Source organism: Dasypus novemcinctus, chromosome 14 (assembly GCF_030445035.2).
Source record: "Dasypus novemcinctus isolate mDasNov1 chromosome 14, mDasNov1.1.hap2, whole genome shotgun sequence".
In the NCBI taxonomy this organism is placed as follows: domain Eukaryota; kingdom Metazoa; phylum Chordata; class Mammalia; order Cingulata; family Dasypodidae; genus Dasypus; species Dasypus novemcinctus.
This window is the reverse complement of record NC_080686.1, coordinates 25,511,145-25,530,750: the sequence shown is the minus strand read 5'-3', so window position 1 is coordinate 25,530,750 and position 19,606 is coordinate 25,511,145. Positions and strand designations below refer to the sequence as shown.

At 43.7% G+C, this 19,606-nt stretch overlaps 1 protein-coding gene and 1 pseudogene across 2 annotated transcripts in view; both read right to left on the bottom strand.

Moving 5' to 3' along the window:
- Positions 1–19,606, bottom strand: part of NKAIN3 (sodium/potassium transporting ATPase interacting 3) — a 702,972-nt gene that overhangs the window by 68,892 nt on the left and 614,474 nt on the right. The window lies entirely within an intron of this gene.
- On the bottom strand, positions 13,089–18,908 carry LOC139436450 (ribonuclease P protein subunit p20-like; annotated as a pseudogene).

The window sequence follows — 19,606 nt, the reverse complement described above, 5'->3', positions numbered from 1 at the left end:
AATGTCCAAACACATAACAAATATTTACTAATTTGGGAAGCTGTGGCTTCTTCTTCTAATGGTGGAGGGTTCAGTTTTGGGGATTGGTTCATCCTAAATTATGAGTTGGACTACAGGCGGTCCTAGCCTTCCTTTCCAGGGAGTTTATCAAAAAACTCCGAGACTGAAGAACAGGCAGCAGGTGGACAGTTTCATTTCACAGAGCATTGTGGACACATTTCTTTCTCTATAGCTCCCGGGAGGGTCTTTTTGAGAAATGGTCACCCATGCCCATCTGTTTCCTCTTGCTTGCCCAGCAGAACAGAAGTCTAGGATCTTAAGATCCTCAGGGGAAGAAGTCTTAGGAGTGACTGGCTTATTTATTTGGGCCACTCTGGGGAGAGTGTAAATCCGAGTAATACCTGCCCTGTTTGTTTTTAATCAATCTGTTCATACGTTTCCATCAGGAATCAAGAATTAGAGTTGATGTCTGTTTATGGAGGTGTCCTATGCCAAGCGAAGCCTGAAATTATCTGAAGACATTTGGTTTGCTCTCCTAAGAGTCCCACTGGCACCCTGGACTCCAAATGAATCCATGAATATGGAAATAAATTGTTTTCTCCACGAAGACCATAAAAACACACACTAGCAACCGCAACACATTTATTTGGGCTCTAGGGATTTATTGCCCTTACGTGTATGGGAAGCACTTGTGTAGACAGCTTCAAAATGGAAAACAAATGGTTTGCTGGCTTCTACCGGAGGAAGATAAGACTTTCAATAACATTCTTTTGTGACACAGATATGCTGCACAAACTGGCTCAGCAATATCATAGAGGACACAAATGTTACCCAGACTCACAAAGAGCTTTATTCTCAGGTAGTGCACTTCTGGTGGCAAGATGTTGGGCAAATAACTTCATTGTCAAAAAAGAAAATAAAATAAGCCTATTTAAGTAGATAATTTCTTAGATCATCCATGACTTTTCTAAGGGTGCAATGTGAACGTAAATAATCTTCACTGGTATCATGTGGACAGCTTGGTAGGGTCATTGCACTGGGTGTTAAGGGATCATTTGAAGCAGATGTTTCTATAGAGGAAAAATCCATCTAACCTTGACCTACTTTACAATCCTAAAGGTAAATTAAAATCAGAACTTGTCAATGTGCAAGATTAATGTAAATATTTTGGGAATAAAGAGCTGTTCTGGGGATGGCATCAGAATGTGACAGGTAAGTCTTAGGTGAGTGTATCCCGATCTACATGGCTGTGAGGATTTATAAATAATCTAGGTGATATTGAGCTCTACCACCTCCATGCCTTTAAAGGGAGTCAGGCTCAGAAAACTGGAGTAAAAGCTGGGCTGGCTGGACTGGCGTCAGACTTGCTTGCTTGGCCCATCTTGAGCTGTTTACCTCAACCCTCTTGTCCTGATGCCTCGTTTTAAATCTGGTCTTTGAATTACTAGAATTTATTGACTCATTTTGTACCCTTTCAATTTTGGGGCACCCTTAGCATCACAGGAGAGAGATTTTTGCCAGTGGGCCAGTATATGCAGCTTGCCACTGGATCATATGACCCAACCATGGGACGCCCATCTCCAGAATTTATACGTTGAGAACTGAGGACCTCAGAGCCCCCACTGGAAGGCAGTGGATGGCAGAGTGGCCATACTCTGAGCTCCATACTTAGGCAGTCCGGCACCACCCCATGCGTTTACAGACACACATGTCTGACTTTTCAATGGGAAGGCATCTCAGTGAGTAATGGAGTTGTCGAGGATATACCTGCAAATGGCAAGCTTTGGAGGCCTGTCTATTACGGCCAGTGCTCCTCTTGCCCACGACAGTCACGGTCTTCTCAGCAGACTGCCCAGTCCCTTGTTGCACATGGACTTGTCCGTGGAAATGTAGAGTTTATAGTTCTCAGGAGAAACTGAGAAAGTGATGTGCGTTCCTTTGCTCTCATGGGTCAGCGGAAGTTGAGGGGAGACACTTTTTTACGAAATGGAAACCTACTTGTCCATGATTAAACAGGTTTTTTTTTTTACTGGCTTCCTAACTTGTTTGAGAGACATATTTGACAGTTCCACCTGCTAAAATGTGGCAGCTGCTGTGATCCACTTGGCTGAATTAGCAGATGGAGTCAATTCCATGTAATTCCACTTAATTCACCACCTTGATAAGGAGTTAGAGTGAGACTGATGATGCCATGATCCCATCATGATACCTGAGAAGACCTGAGGGTATTTTGTGTGAGAAACTGGCCACACTATTGAGGTGCAACTGCATTTTTAAACTAATGGGCCTTTGAGTAAAGCTAGAAGCCTAGCCTAGGACCTGACCATACTTATCAACACTGCAAGGGATGACTGCTCTTCCACTCCAGGTGTGAGGAACCCAGTCATTGACTACTTGAACTCCTCTGAGGTCTCAGTAAATGGACACTTGGCCAAGTGCCACCACTTTGCCTGCATGGTGCCCAGCCCATGTTTGTTACCCAAAACTCCAATATGTCCACAAGATTTGTGCATTTGGTAGAGAGAGAAACAGCATCCCTTCTGAAGATACTTGGCTACATGTCCACATGGGCCACATGGGGCAATCTTTGCATTCCCCAAAACTGAGGGTAAATTCATATCTGCCCTGAAAGTCTTGGGAGCATCAAACTGCCATATCCTTCCTGCAATCCCAGAAAGGCATGTCGCTGAGTGCACATACCAGATGGGGAGGTTATTTCTCTTCCTATCCTTCCCATACTCCCCCCCACCCCCATCACAAGTATAAATGGGCAGGAGATATTGTGTCCTGGGTCCATATCAGAAAGCAGGTAACCTCACTCTGACAGTCTGAAAGTAAGACACTGTGGAATTACAGAGACATTGGCTTGCAATGGAGGTGGCAATTTTCAGGCACTCCACTTTTGGGGAAATTATTGAGACCTTCATAAAATCACCATCCAAGATGCCTTTCCCCATATTCCTTTGATAGTTCGAGGTCCCTGTTATCATTTAATTATTAATGAATAGGATATTGAACTACTAAGTAAAGAGGTGATTTTTTTTTCCCCCTGGAAGATCTGGTGTCATACAGATCCTTGGTCCAGGTGATTCCTTGTATGACATCTTCTTCAGTTCCAGGTCAGCCCCATTGGGCAGATGTTCAAGAACTCAGAGATAGAATCCCAGACCACTCTAGATATGGTCCAGGAACAGGAGCTCCCTGGGGTGAATGGAGACTTCATGTGACTCCCGGATCTGTAGCAAATGAAAACTATTTTTCACTGTTCCAATAGCAGCCTTCCTGAGGAAAGTGAAGCATCTGCCTGACCACAGCCTTCCTCTCCCTCCATTTATGTCCTACTCCTGCCTTTTTTTTTTCAAAGATTTATTTATTTATTTCTCTCCCCTTTTGCCCCTGCCCCTGCCCCAGTTGTCTGTTCTCTGTGTCTATTTGCTGTGTGTTTTTTCTTTGTCCGCTTCTGTTGTCATCAGCGGCATGAGAATCTGTGTTTCTTTCTGTTGCGTCATCTTGCTGTGTCAGCTCTCTGTGTGTGCAGTGCCACTCCTGGGCAGGCTGCACTTTCTTTCACGCTGGGCAGCTCTCCCTATGGGGCACACTCCTTGCGTGTGGGGCTCCCCTACGTGGCGACACCCCTGCGTGGCAGGGCACTCCTTGTGTGCATCAGCACTGCGCATGGCCCAGCTCCACACGGGTCAAGGAGGCCTGGGGTTTGAACTGCGGACCTCCCATGAGGTAGACAGACGCCATAACCACTGGGCTAAGTCCGCTTCCCTTACTCCTGCCTTGATCTGCCGAAATCCATGTTTGGTGGGGGACCTCTCCTGGAAGTTGGTCCTGGCTGAAGTTTGTTACCCTGCGAGACTCTGGCAACTGACATCTAATGACAGTGCCCTGAAACTATCATAAGCTTGAGCACTCAAAGCAGGGAAAGTACAGCCTGCACTGGGCGAGGTGGACACTCACCAGAGTTCCACTCCACAAGTCAGGTTTTTAGTGGGGACAGGTCCACCAGGAGAATATCAGGACCTCTGGTTCCAGCTGACTTGGATGCAATGCATACCCAGCAGGCAGTCACCCCTAGTCAGCAATGGTTGTAATTAAGGATAGCAGGAGGTGGGTCCTAGAGAGTGCAGGACAGGAAAGGCCTTTCCTCCTATTCTTCTCCTTAAGCCTGGAGAGTCTGAGTCTTCAGCAGGTGGGGTGAGGAGAACGTCACTGAAGGACTAGTGGAGCCTGATCCACCTGTGGCATCATAGAGTCTGGTAGTGCTTAACTCTTCTGCATGGAGTCCTGGACATGTGGACCCTCTGAAGATGCCGCTCAGACCTCATCCCAACCTTGGTGCCCTATCTGCACCCTCATGGTCTCTGACTCTACTCTGAGTCAGCCACACTGAATACTTTGCCAAACTTGTCATTTCCAATATCCCTTCTCTGTCTGTGTGTGCTGTGCTATTGTGTAAAAACCTTGCTAGCATTTTGTAAGTGCTTCTAGAAAGAATGAAGGGAAGGCTCAGAGGTTTGCAGAGCCTGGCATTGCTTGTGACAACCAAGTTGTTACAACCAGAGTAAGGCTGGGTTATATACTTCTGAAGAATGTTCCAGGCCACTTTTTTTTCCCCAAACCATACCTGATAGTATATTATTTTAAATTTCTTCTAAAACAGCCAAGTGTGTATCTTCCCATCAGAGACACTCTTGATGCAAATTTCACAATAGAACTATGTTTCATGAGCCCTATTTCATTTTAATTTTATTCATAAGCTCACTCATTTATTTATTATTTCACTCCTCAGCTCTTATCTCTATCATCGTATTTATTGAAACCAGAACTCTGATTTATTCTGTGGGCCCAAGTCTTGTGCTGTTTTGTCTAGAATCCTCATCCTCCTGAACAGGGCTTCCTGCCCCTTGGTCCTGTCTTTTCCAAGAGAGGGAGCAGCTTTCTGACCCAGAAGCTTAGCCTGGTGGCTTATGCCACCCCGTTTCCCCATCATTGGTTGCCCACCTTGCCTTTAGCAGAGGCAAGTGCCACATCCACTGGCCAATAAAAGGAAGCAGTAACCGAGCTCATTGCATCTATCACCAAGGATTCTCTTGGAGAACTGCTAATGTGCTCTCTCAACCTCTGTATCCCTGGTTCATGCCATCTTTGGACTGTGCCACAACTTTTATGCAACTGGCTTAATAGAGATGGCATTTTCACTTGGATATTTGGCTTTTAATAATGGATTTAGCCTGCCTCGGTGCTCTCTTCTTCCTGCTTTGAACCATGTTGGGAGATGCTCCTTCCAGGATCTAGTTCTTCAGAGATCCACCTTGAGGGCTAATTGGTGAAGTGGGGTTGGCCTTGGGTCTCTATCCAGAGTCATGCATGTAGTGGGTCCCTGCGTGGACTTGCTTAGCTCTTAACTCCTGCCACATGTGGAGTGTCTATAGCTCTGCCCTCTGATGTATACTGGCCTCCCTCCCTGAAGGAACAGGACCTGGAGTAATGCTTTTCTCTTTCGACACAGCTTCCTGGTTTTGCATTGTATTTGAAGGCTGGGATTCTTTCCAGCTCCTACACCACATAAGAAGGTGGATCTAAATCCAAGCACAGACCTTCACAAACTACGCCAGCTGCAGCTATCTTGTCCTGGCTTGGCTCTGTCCAAAGATTAATCTTCATTACTAATTGTATGCATTTTTAAATTTTTATGTATTAAAATTGTCTGATGTGCGTTAAGTAACAATCATGCGAGGCAGGCTAGGCATTTGTTATTACTCGTGCCATTTTATATATGAGGAAAGGGAAAAAGGAAAAGGGACAAAGGTGGGTGGTTTGATCCCAGTTATCCTGTTAACATTTTGTGCTTCTTTCTCTTTTTAAGCTTGTGTTTGTTGAATGCTTTCTCTATAGTGGACATGACTCTGAGTGTGTTACATCTGTTAGATCATTTAGTCTTCATACAACTAAGAGCTAAATTCTATTACTAACTCCATTCTAAGGACAAGAATATCGAGGCACAGCTTAGGAAGGGAGAGCCTGGCTCTGGAGCCCGAGACATTAATCCTTGGCTTTACTGCTGCTCACCCTTTGTTCAACTTCGACAATCCAAAATTTGCAAATCAGTTATGTATACTTTTTTACTGTAACCTGTGAGAAGACAGTGTAATTCTTACATAGTATTAAGTGCTCTCAATGTATTTCTCACCATATACTGTGTACTTTCCTTTTTCTTATCAAATATATTTTATTGATGCATATTAATAAAGCATAAATCTATCTAAAATGTACAATCCGTGGTATTCAGTATACTGTGTACTTTTTAAATGATGGCTTGAAATTTTTGGAGCATTTTTCTTAAGCATGAGAATTATGAAATTTCAGTCAAAAGAACAAATTTGCTCCAGGATGTTTGTGCTTAATAATCTGGAGTTGTTAGGCCTGACATCTGGTCTTATTGCATACTCATTTAATTCAATGGGCAACAGCCATCATTTATTCCTAATAATATGTTGAAATCTATAGAAATGAAGAACTTTTCACTATTAAGATCCATGTTCTTACTGCCCTAAGCAAATTTGCTTTTCTAATACTGCTCAGGAGTAGTGGCTAAACCATGTGACCATGATATTTCCCTTCAAATACTAGTACCTTTCTTAATTCAGAGTTAAAGCAGTTGTCATAACGATCAAATTTTTTTGTGCACTGCCTCAGCATCCACCTTACCTTGGGTAAGCCACTAGCTTCAACACTGGTCTTTGTCTTAGTCAATAGACAGCTTTGCAGCTCTGGGGCATAAACTCCCTCAGAGCCCAACTCACTTGTGGGACCACCACCCACGTCACCCACACACCTTACCCAAAACACACAGCTGGTCCCAAATCCTCAACGACAAGCCAACCATTCCCATTACCTTTCTCACCCCCAGTCCCTTCAGCTTTTCATGTGCATTTGTTTTAAACTAACCAAACCTGGGTTCCCGTGGGAAATCTACTAACCTTCACCCCTGGACCACAGTAACCTGCCCTCCCCTCCCCAGCCAATTGTACTTCCCATCGACTCCTTGTGGCATCCCTTGCTGTCTGAGACCTGTGAGTGCATTATACATTATGGCCTCGATTTCCCATGGTGTCACACCTGAGCTTCACCCCAACCCAAGTTGAAAATCCAACTTAACTAATGAGAAACAGCTACTCTATATACTCTATCTAAAATGACCTACTAATTCTGACCATAGAATTGGAACCATCTTCCATTTTAATATGGCATTCTCTCTACTCAACACCTCTAGAAAATTCATATTATGCTTGAACATTTCTAGGAGCAGAGAAATCACTCTGTTGCAAGCTTGAGTCATTGTTGAACACTGGATTTTTATGTAGTCAGTTTAGCAACATTGAATATATTCCTTGAATACAAGAGCCCTTTAAATAGCTGAAGATAGATGGCAAGTCCCTCCAAACAAGTTCTGTCTTCTCTGGGTTAAACCATAGTGTAAGGGAAGTCACAGATACCTGTTCGTGGTCATTGCCCAGACTTCACCTACCCATACCTTCTTCTCTGGGGAAGTCACCTTCTCTGGCAAAGTGGGGCATGGGGAGATGCCATCTACTGACTCCAGCCTAGCGTAGTTTTCGCCACCTCGGCAGAGGCATGATGGGATTTCTTCCCCTGCTTTTTTGGACTCTTTGTGCTGTGTATTAAATGACAAAGAGCTTATTTACCTATCCTGGACTCTTTATACTATGAAAGTAATAAAGGGATCATTTGCTGAAACTTTCTATTGTGCCCTGAATCTGTGTTCCCAGTATGCACTGTTATAGCAATGTATTCCACAGTCCTTCTCCCAACTATTCCTTTGTTTTTTTGACTGTGTAGCAAAGTGGTTAAAGATTGGAACTCTGGAGTCAGATTGCCCAGGTTTGTGTCAATCGTTGCAACCTATTGAAATGATTTAAATTCCAGTCCTGTCATCTACCTTCTAAATTGCTTGAAATGATTAGGCTAATGTGTCAACTTGGTCAGGGGAATGGTGTCCAGTTGTTTGGTCAGGCAAGTACTAGGATAATTGCAATGCAAGCGTATTTCATGGACTTTAGTCATCTGTGAGTTGACTGCATAGATGGCTGGTTACATCTACAATCAACTGAGGAGATTACCGTCAGCAATGAGACACAGCTCATCCAATCATTTGAAGACCTTAAAAGGGGAAATGATTTCAGCATTCAAAGAGAATTCCCACCTCTACTTTGGACAACCAGCATCTCCTGGGATGCTCATCAAGGACCTTCATCGGAGCCTCTCGTTTGCAGCCTGCCCTGTGGAATTTGGACTTGTGCATTCCCATGGTCATGTGAGACAATTTTATAGAATCTCATACTATTTATGGATATCTCTTGCTGGTCAGAGAACCCTGACTAATACCCTGCTCTTCTTAGATTCAGCTCATCTGAAAATCTGATTTTTCTTTCATGACCCTTCTTTACTCAGCAAACTTATATTGAGTTCTCTGTGCCAGGTACTATTGTGAGTGTTTACATATATTGACTTAGTCCTCACAACAATACTGTGGCAATTTCCTATTACAATTGTTACAAATGACCACAGACTTAGTGGCCGAGAGTAACACACATTTGTTATCTTGTAGTTATGGAGGACAGAAGTCTGACACAGGTCTCCCTGGGTGCAGCAGGGCTGTGTTATTTTCCAGAGGTGCTTGGGGAGAATGTTTCTTTCCATTTTCCAGTTTCTAGAGACTTCTCATTTTCCTTCGCTCATGGCCCTTCCCAACTTCAAAGCCAGCAATGGTTGGTGGAGTCTTTCTCACATCACATTACTCTGACACGTTCTCCTGACTCTTTACACTAAAAAGGCCCCTTGTGATTACACTGGGTCCCCTTAAATAATCGCGATCCCTTCCCATTTCAAATTCAGCTGATAAGCAACCTTGATTCCATTTGTAAACTTAATTCCTGCTTGTCATGGAACATAACATAATCACAAATTCTGGGCATGGGATCATGGACATTTTTGACGGATTATTCTGCCTACCATAAACACTACAAGCTAGGTACTAATTATTCCCATTTTATAGATGAGGAGGTTGAGGCAGACAGAGGGAGTGTCTTATCTAAGGTTGTAGAATTAGTGTGTGGTTCAAACCCAGGCAATCTGGTTCCAAGAATCTATGCTGTGCTGCCTTCCTATGTAAATCTGATTCATTATATTCTAGTTAGTAGTGCTTTTTTGGGCCACTATTTGATCATAAGCCAGAGGTTAGGGACTGTATCTCACCACTCTTTTTATTCACCATATTACATAACAGACAGTACAGAGTCTTAATAATTGTAATGGACTTTAAGTGATTGGGAACTCCTTTGTTGAAAGTCAGGTATACCATGTATTAGGACCCAAGAACAATGTAGCAACCATGTCCAAAAACGAAGTGGGTTAACTTGCTGTGACTTACCCTTACAGAATATATGTGGACCTCTCAGCGTTCTTATATCATCTTTTTCTCAATGTATTTAACAATCCATTCCAATTTGGGGTGGGAAGGGTGATGTTAATTTTCTTGCTCTAAAATACATGGACCCCATCTTTTGAATAAATGGGCTGGTTTCCCAAGTCCAAGAAAAACAACTTAAAGAATAATCCTGACAACAATCTTGGTTCTCCACCATTGATGAAGGCCAGTGACATTATTTCTGGAAGATGGGGAGGGACTTGTATACTATCCACACAGGTCAGTGAGAGCTGGCTGAAGAATTCTCCCAGGAGCAGCTGAATTTCTGCGGGACTGAGCTGGACATCTCAGGTCCAAGAAGCACCCCATTGACAATCTGCATCAAAGTGTGGTATGTCCGCACCAAATTCCAGAAAGAATGTGGGGCGGGGTGTGTAGTTCTCATCTAGAAAGGATATTGGGCCTGGGTAAGGAGGCTCAGGCTGAAGGAAAATAGATTAGCAACTATTTTTTCTTGCATTAAAATATTGTGTTATTCCAGGAATCGGTGAACTTTCTAGAAGCTGTAAAGGCTTTTATGTTTCATGTAGCTGTGAGTAAAAGTAAATGAACCTTTGCTTTTACTTCAGATGTTTATAAGTGAGAATGATTGACAACAGGTCTGACTGCTGGTTTTCCTGAGTTTTTTATTTTATTTTTATTTTCAAATGTCTTAAAAGAACACCCGTTGATTATTTTGTGGTTTGGTAGGTCAGAGTTCTGGGCACAGCATGACTGGCTTCTCTGCTCAGGGTGTCACTGGACTAAAATCAAGACATCACCAGGGCTGTGTTCTCATCTGGATCTCGGGATCCTCTTCCAAGCTCTGGTGGTTGTTACAGGATTCTGTTCTTTGTGTTTGTGGGGCTGAGGTCCTCATTTCCTTGTTGGCTGTCAACCAGGGGCTGCTCTCAGCTATGAGAGGCCACTGCACACCTTGCCATCTTTAAAGCCAGAGCAGAGTTCCTGAGCTTTGGAATGGGCTTCTCGGCTGGACTGAAACTTTTCAGACACATGGGGCAACTCAGGAGGAAGGCATTAGGATTGGGCCAGTGGTTATTAGAGCTTGGTCTCTCTGCTCTGCCCTGAAAGGTAGAAATTGTGTTGGATGATGCTTTGGTGCCTTGTGAACTCAGTGCCGGGAATGGTTTTCAATGAGCTCTGATGATAGGACATCTTAAAATGGCACTTGAGAACCCCAAGACTATTTCCCTCAGAATCATCGGGCAGTGTAGACCATGGAAGCACACATGTACTACTCAGTTTGATAGTTTTCTACATTAGCACATGGTGTGAGGTGAGCTGGGAAAAAGCTCTCACTCATTACTATAGAGGATTATAAAGAAGACCTCAATGAGCATATATTATACTATTTTATGGTAATAATGTGGTACTTCAAGATTTAATATCTCCCCTTATATATTGTGATTGCATGTTTGCATTTCATTAGAAAAACAGACCTGTGCAATCATTTGTAGCTGCAATTTTGAGTACTTACCTGGGGTTAGGTGTTCAGCACTAAATCCTTCCCAGCTTAATTATTACAATATATGTGTAAAGTGAGTAGTATTCTCTCTTTGTGAATGAGGAAACCAAGGAGCAGGATGACTTGTATCAGATTACAAAGTGGAATCTGGAACAAATCCAGGTCTGCAGTTTCTAAAGGCATGTTTGCACCTTTAACATCTCCACCTTCCCCAGGCACACCCTGAGGAGATGAAGATGTCTGTGATTGGACTCCCCGTGGGACTGAGGCACGCGGTGGGTCTCTTTGTGCTGCCTTCTGCGCAGCTCTGGCCTCTCATTCCCTCTTGCCCACTGACACCACCATGCCAAGTGTCTCAGTTTGCCTGGGCTGCTACCACAAATATGACAAACCCTGGCTTTGGCTTAACCATAGGAATTTATTGGCTCGTGGTTTGAAGGCTCAAAAAAAATCCCAAATCAAGGAATCAGCGAGACTGGCTTTCGCCCGCGGTCTGTGGCATTCTGATGCTGGCTGCGAGCCATCCTTGGGGGTCTTGTATCCTTGCTTCCTGCCACTTCGTGATGTCCTCTGCCACGTGGTGATGTCTTCTCCTTTCTGCTTCATGACTTCTGGGTTCTTTTTATACAAAAAGCCTCTGGTAATCCAGATCAAGTTTGCCATACCCTAACTAAAAAGAACATCTTCAAAAGGTCCTATTTACAGTGGGTTCACAGGTTAATATTAAGAATGTGTATTTTTGGGGGGATAATTTAACCTCCCACACCAAACCCTGATCCCTTATCACTCCTTGTTTCTGCTTTCTTTGTTCCTGCTCTTGTGTCACAAAGTAGGGCAAAGCCATGAAACTCAGTCTCTACATATGTACATATTAATGTTAGCTTCTTGAGCTTCAACTTGGGCCTTCATTTCCAACCTCGATCTCATCATGCTTGACCTGAGCCAAATTTCTAGTACTTGGAAAATTCCATCTCTATCTCCAGCTCATGATCTGCAGGGATTCTTCCAGATAGTATCAAATCCCGGGGGCCCTAACCACTAAATTCTTCTAAGTTCCATCTTGGCAAATCAGTTTATCTTTTACATTTAGTTTCCCAACTCTTCAAATGAAGAGAATACTCAAACAGATTGTTCCTAGCAGCTTTTCCTACAATAAAATTCTGACTCTCTGAAAGTCCCAAATCTAACTTAACACATTCCTACTTCTCACCTATTACTGTGTTGAATGTAAAGCTAATAAAAGGAGTCAAATAATATATTCACAGACATACTTCCTTGTATTTTGTTTCTACATGTATTCCTTCGTTCTTTCTTACTGTTTAGAATGAGGAATTCCACCTCTTTAAAGATAACCCCTCTTTCTCAAATAGTTTTTTCTTATCTTGATTTGCAAAGATCTTTCTTTTGCTCCTTTGAGTTTGTCTCCGATATCTCCTTGTCACAGACACTTTTCCTTCTGCCTTCACAAATGTGTAGTTCTCCCTTATCTTTCGAACACGTTACTTGATTCTGTTATGTCTTATAGTTTCTTCCTTCCACCCACAAATGTATGAAATAAATTTTATCAGCTGTCTCCTTTCCTCTGCTTTTCATTCTTTCCTTAATTCAATGCAATTTGGCTTTTGGCCCTACTTTTCTGCTGAGATCTGCTGTCTTAAAGGTTAACAGCCTACATTTTGTCAAATCTAATGATGTTTTTATCCACCCAAATTCTATACCTCTCTATAATATTGACATTCATGCCCCAACTGGACTGAGAGTGCTAGGTTCTGCCAGCTCCTGTCGAGTCACTGTAAGTGTCCCTTACAGCCTGTTTCTCCCCAGCACCTAAAAATCAATTCTTGCTGTAGTCACAGTGGACTCAGCAACACTACTTTTTTTTTTTTGGTGGCATTGGCAGGGCACTAACACGAGTACTTTTTATTGTAGAGGGCAATGGTTACAGAACACACAGACTCGGGTAAGCCCAATGCTTGGGTCCAACAAGAGATAACACCCTCCTCCTCAATTCAGAGTCCTCCCGGCAGTGAGAGGGCAGGCCTGTTCTTACGTGGCTCTGGTAGGAGGTCCATGACCGTCTTTCCTCCAGGGGGGCCACATCTGAGCTTAGCTGTGAGAAGGGGGGCAGGTGGGCGTGGGGCTCCAGCCTCCTTCCAGTTCCTTGAGTGTGACCCTGAGGGCACGGATGTGGATGGCCCAGCTGGTGCAGGTGTGGGTCAGCGGCTCCTGCACAGCAGTCTCTGGTTCCAGGTCATCGACTAGCTCTGCAGTGGACGTAGCGGCAGCCACCTGCAAGGACCCCAGGCTGCCCGCCTGCAGCTGCAGGGCAGTGTTGATGGATGGTGCAGCCGATGGCCAGGCCCAGGTTGTGCAGGAAGGTCTCCGTGCAGGCGTCCCAGCCCCACGCCCCGCTGTCCAGCAGCTTCTGCCAGCAAGCCAGCTGGGCCTTGATGCCAGTCTTCACGTTGACTTTGTGAAATTGGGATGATAAATTCTTCTATTAACCATCTTGATTTGCTTGAGCTTCCATTTTTTTCCCAGGGAATTACAAAGAAGAGATGGAGACTAACTGAAGCAGGCTGACATACTGGTGATCCTCTGCAGTGCTGAGAAAGACCCCTGGCCCTGCTAGAAAGGAGGAATGGTAGCAAAAATGGAGCTGACGCCGGCAAGTCTGCCACAGTCTCGACAGTTTGCTGATTAACGGACTGGGACCCAAGGACATCCTGCCCCAGGCGACTCATGACCTACTCGCAGCTTGTGCAGCTCCCGTCCCTCTGGCAGCTCCAGTCTCCCTCATCCCTCCGCATTCCCCCATGCCCTCCCTTTGCCTCAGGCAGCCATATAAGCCACCTCCTCAGTTCAGCCTTTTGAACAGAAACCTCTTTTGGCACTGCTCCACATTAATGCTGCATTTAGCTCAGTAAACTCGCTCTACACCCCCTTTTTAAGTCTATTCATTCTGATTTTAAAAACAGAGACGTCATGGGGTCTCTGGGGCAGGTGGTAGGGAAGCCGCTTCTGAAGGGTGTATCCCCACCCTGTCCAGTCTGACCTCGACGGCCCCTCCAGGCTCTCAGTTTTCTGCCACACTGTGTGCCTCCTACATCCCAGCACCCTCCGCATACATGCTGCCCTCCAGCTGACCAGCCACTGAAGGGCTGTGCCAACTGGCCCAAAAGGAGGATGCTACCCCTGACCCCCACGACCCCCAAAAAGGGCAGAGAAAGGAAGTGGCACGCAGCAGGCACAAAAGCTTGCAGGCTCCCCACCAACACCGCACTCCGAAATGCGGCAAGTTAGGTTTTGGCATCAACAGCAAGGCCCCGTGTTAGGCTGGGATGCCCCTTGGGTAAAAGAGAACAATGGTCCAATCCAGACCTGGCACAGACCTAGGGTGGGGAAAATCTGCTCGGCCTCTGGAGAGGAGCAGGTGACTCCAAAGCAATCTTCAGGAGTGTGTGAAAGTCAGCTCTGATCCTGGCTATGGTCAGTGGCCGTGGTTCCCACTCACGAAGGCCAAGAACGTGGGGATCCTGGCTTCAGGGTGGTGATATGTTCTCAGAGATGTTGGTTTTAAGGCCATAAAGCAGGGTCTAGGAAACTGGAAGCAGACAGCTCTATGAGAAAGGAGCTTTATAGAAAGCAGGGGGAGAGGCAGCTGTAGTTGAAGTCTACCTTTCAGTTTGGGAGTGAGGGCTGGGGGTTGGAAGAAAGAATCCAGCCCAAGAAACTAGTTCAAAAGAACCAGAGCCGTTGACTGATGGCATGACTGGGAGTAGATTAGTATGTGGACAACGTGATGCTCATATTGGCTCCAGTTTACTCCATGGTTCATACAGACACCCAGCTCAGGGAGCAGAATTTCTTCCAGACCCTAACAGCTAGTATATTAGAGAGGGCTCCTAATATATGAAAAGGCTTGGCTGTGACTAAGCTGGGATCTTCACAGGGCTTCTCAAAAAACTGAATGCACATATTCATTTACTGGGGACCTTGCTAAACTGCAAATTCTAATTCCATGTGTCTGAGATGGGGCCTGAGAGTCTGCATTTCTAGCAAGCTCCCTGGTGCTGTTGGTCTGCAGACCACTCTTTATATAGCAAGGACTGCATGAAGCAATTGTTATTATGGGATATGCAGAGCTTGACTGCTAGAGAAATCAGTCTCAGGTTTGGTCCTTTGGTTTGTTCCTGATGAAATATAATGAATGTAGAGGACTGAGTCAAAAGCAATGTGTACAGTACGTAACCATTTGTTTACAAAATGTTAGATTGCTAGCTGCTTTTAATATCCATTCTGTCTTTATTCTTTGCCAACAAAATGCCTATGTTTGGGACTGGCAAAGTGCTCAGCTTAAAATCTACCCATTTAGACAGCGCTAGTGAATTAATGTGGTATGGGACTTTCAGGAAAGCTCTTTAAAGGGAGCCAACTGCTGGGAAGCATGCTCTTCTGCTCTTCTGCTCTTCCTTCACTTGCCTGGAATGCTGATGTGATAGTTCACACTCTATCAGTTATATTGTGACCATGAGGCTGACTTTGAGGATGAAATCATATCCCAAGAATGATGAGGAATAAATAGCAAGAGAGCCTGAGTCCCCGATAACCTTGGAACCAACATTATAGGCCTGGTTTGCCTGCCTCTGGACCGCTGTTAGATGAGAGGAAAACAAATCTTTATTTATTCATTTATTTTAAGGAAGTCCTGGGGAATGAACCCAGGACCCTGCACGTGGAAGGCAGGTGCTCAACCACCAAACTACACCCACTTCCAAATCTTTATCTTTTAAATAACTGTCATCTGGACTTCCTTTTATATGTAGTTAAATTCAATTACTCACTGATATCACGCACACATAATATTTCTAGAAGGTTATCCAAAGAATGAATATAAGATGTTACCTCTGGGGAGGGGAACTTATATTACCTAGTTTAGGGCAGGAAGGGAAATTTACATTTGACAGTATGGCCTTCTGTTTCCTTTGAAGTTTTTCTTCTAAGAGGATATATTACCTTTGCTAACAACAACAACCACAGAGCACAAACAAAATAAATTGGCAGAAACAAAGTAATGTGAGAACCTTGAGTTCTTCTGAGTGTTCAAGCAGACTCTGAATTTTCAATCCCTGCTTTCACATCCTTTGAGTGATATTTTCTTTTCATTAAAGATGAAAGTGGACCCAGCTGCATTATATGAATTTAATAAGATATTTGTATATGAATAGAAATTAGCATGCGCAATTGACATTCAGCACAACTCTGATTTTTCTGTCTTGCCTTCTGGAAAATTTTATGCCAGGCATTCTATCCAAATGATAAAAACCCTAGTGTTTCGCCACTGAAATCATATCTCCATGATTTTGAATTCACATCTATGAATGACAAGTAAATAAGAGGCTGTGGAAGAAACTGTTTTGAAAGTGTATGTCTTTGTTGGATTTTGAGACAATTTAGTTAAATCTATTTAAGGTGGCATTGAGTATTCACTGGTGATATCGTTTTGTGGCAAATATCCTGGGTGGCACAAATCGTTCCATATGATCTAAATGCAATTAATCAAGATCTTCCAAGAATCTCCTGCTTACACATTTCTACTCGCCTGTCAAGGCTCTGTTTTATTACAAAGCCAATCTTTTCTCTCCTCAAGCTTCCCTCTCGCCCAGCCATTCCATACTTTCTCATCATTCCAAGCCTTTGATCATATACCTATCAAGTACTTAGATGGCCATCTCCCTTTTCACTTTCCCCAGCTTTATACCACACACACACACACACATACACACAGAGGGAGTAATGCATGTACTACTGGAAAATTCCACAGGCTTCCCCTGTCTTCTCCAGTCCATGCTGAATCACGGGAACAAACATCAAAGTGGGGTCCCTTGTCGACAACCAGCCCACAGAGAAACTTCATTTGGTTCATATGCTGTTTCCTTACAATGGTAAAATGGTTGCCAAAAATAAAAGACTAATTTGGAAGATTTCACATAAGAATTTCAAATCTCTATTTTCCCTTAAAAATTTTTTGGAGGAAAACCTGGGCCTGAATTCTTGCATGCCCATCATCAGCTAAAACTAAGCAGCTGCTGCCCTTAAAAAAGAACAGCCTCAAGTTTTCTGGAGTCCCCACACACTATTGCCTCACCCCTGAGCCATGTGAGGCTTTCCCTTTGTAATATGAGTCTAAGGAATGCTTAAACTGGGGAATAAAAGCATGGATGGGGAGAGGAGATGAGGGAGTTGCCTTGAACACAACTTTCTATGCAAAAAACCTATTTGTATCTGCACCTGTCTGGGGAAAGAGTTCATTGTTTAATCACATTTAGAATCATGGACTGCTTATATACAGAGCCATGTACTGACTGTCTCTAGGGGCAGGAAATGGCGGTACAATTTATTTTCCCTTTATAAGCCAATCATTTACACTAACATACATTTTTTAAGAAGGAATGGACCTTATTAAGTATTAGGATCTCCCCCTTTTATTTTATAGGTCAAGAATCTGACAGAGCTAGTTTTCACTACCTAACATCGCTCATGACCATTTCTTAATTCTTTTATGCTTTTATATCTGACCTTTCAATTTAATGACAGACTCCTGGAGGCAGGGATATTGCTTCTTTTATCTATTTCTGAGAAACTAATAGAAGATTAGATGAATAAATATACAAATTAAACTGGGATTTTGATAGGACACATCTTTTCCTCCACAACTTTATATTTAAGATTTCCTTCTCTTTATATTTTACTTTATTGCTACTTGACTTAGAGTGACAAGCCTGGTTTGGTTTACTTATTTTCTTTGGAAGTGTATGTATATCTATATTTTAAACCTCTGATTTGAGAATTTCACTAAGGGGCTAATTACAACAACTTGGAGAGTGTGAGGATAAATCTTATTCACAGTTCATTAGATCAAGGCACATTTTATCACATCGATTACCCTGATGATAATTTTAAAAATGCCTGCCTTCTTCTCCTCATGGTTCTAATGCAAAGTGAAGTTAATCTAAACCTAGTATGGAAGCAGATTTAGTAAGAGATTGTGCAGAGGTCATCTGAAATGTTAACCGTTCCATGGTAGACTATGACTGTGAAATAATGTTCTCTAGAGTACCACGCTGCTTGCTCTCCTTTTGTGTTTAAATACTGAAAGGCTTTACCTTACATGATAATCTAGAGAAGATGACTCTTCTAAAAAAAGCGATGAAACGAGTAACAAGGAAGTACTAAAATGCATTTTGCCCTTGTTGAAATGAGCAAAAAGCAGCATATGGAACCTATTGTAATCTGTCTCATTCATATTCATCCGTCCTACTCCTGTTTTTGCTATGGAGACCAGTTTTAATTCTGTAAATAGAAGGAATTTAAGCCTTGTTCCATTTATGATGGAGTCTCAGATAATTTTAAGCAGGGACTTTCCTGACTCTTTCCTGACTTTCCTTCTCTGTGCTCATTTCATCCAACCGATATTTATTTATTTTTTCAAGGACAACTTACATTTATCTGTTGGTAACTCTGCCTAAACATACATTCAACATAGCAGAAGTTAAAGAGTGTCAGGGGATGTCATTTCCTGCCAACAGCTGCACGTGTCGGTGACGAGGACTCGAACGTGACTCAGGCTGAGGCTCCAGCTCAGGGCAAACAGCTGCGGAGGCGCCTGGTCCTTCCGCCTGGATGGGGGCCCCCAGGAACTACTCGTGGGTCTCCTGCTTGTGCTTGATGTGCTCCCACAACTTGCCCTGGCCGATGAGCTAGAATATCGCTGCCACGCCTTGGTCCAAGGCTCACTCGAAGAACACGGCGGCCGGGCGACGGAGAGGGCGAAAGAGGAGGCTGTCGGACCGCAGGGAGGACAGGCCGGCAGTGACGCGGCAGAGGATCTGCGTTCCCTCCGCCAGGCTGGGCGACTCCGCGCATGCGCCGGGGCTCCTAAGCCCCGCTGATATATATTGTGTGAAGAGAGAAGGCAGGTGGAAGAAAGAAAGAGATTGAGGAGGGGGAAAAGGAGGAGTGGATGATGAGAGAAAGAGAAGGGCGAGAGGAGTGGCAATTCACATTCTTAAAGCCCCAACTGTTAATAAATCACAGCGCCTTGGAAGCATTTAACCTGCAGGTTAGAAATGGCGAAGTTACCATGTGAATTGGTAGCCAAGAAAGAAGTTTTGTCTCTCCTCTGAAGGTTAAATAGGAATCGTTTTTTTTTTCAGTTGCTGAAGGTGAAGTGAAAGTATCAGCTGGCTGCATTTGAGCTCCACCCCACTTCCTGGTCTGCTGTCCTCCAGGAGAGGCCCAACCCTACAATGCTGTCGCTCTCGCTCCCTTCTGGATATTCTTTGAGAAACAAAGATTAGTTTTTTTTCACATAAAGGAAGAAAATATTGATTAATGTAACCTGGCAGCCTATTGCCTCAGTCTCCCACTCCCAGGTTAAGCCAGTCTTATAGGCAATAAGAAAGATGCCCAAGAAAGAGCTAAGTCAATAACAGTTCAGCACTAAATTCCATTCTTTATTTGACAAAGGGGAGCAGGTAAAAATAAAATGGTTGGAATGTGATGGGGGAAGCGGTTAATCACAAACTTTCATGTGGCAAAGTTAGACCTCTTGGATAGGCTGT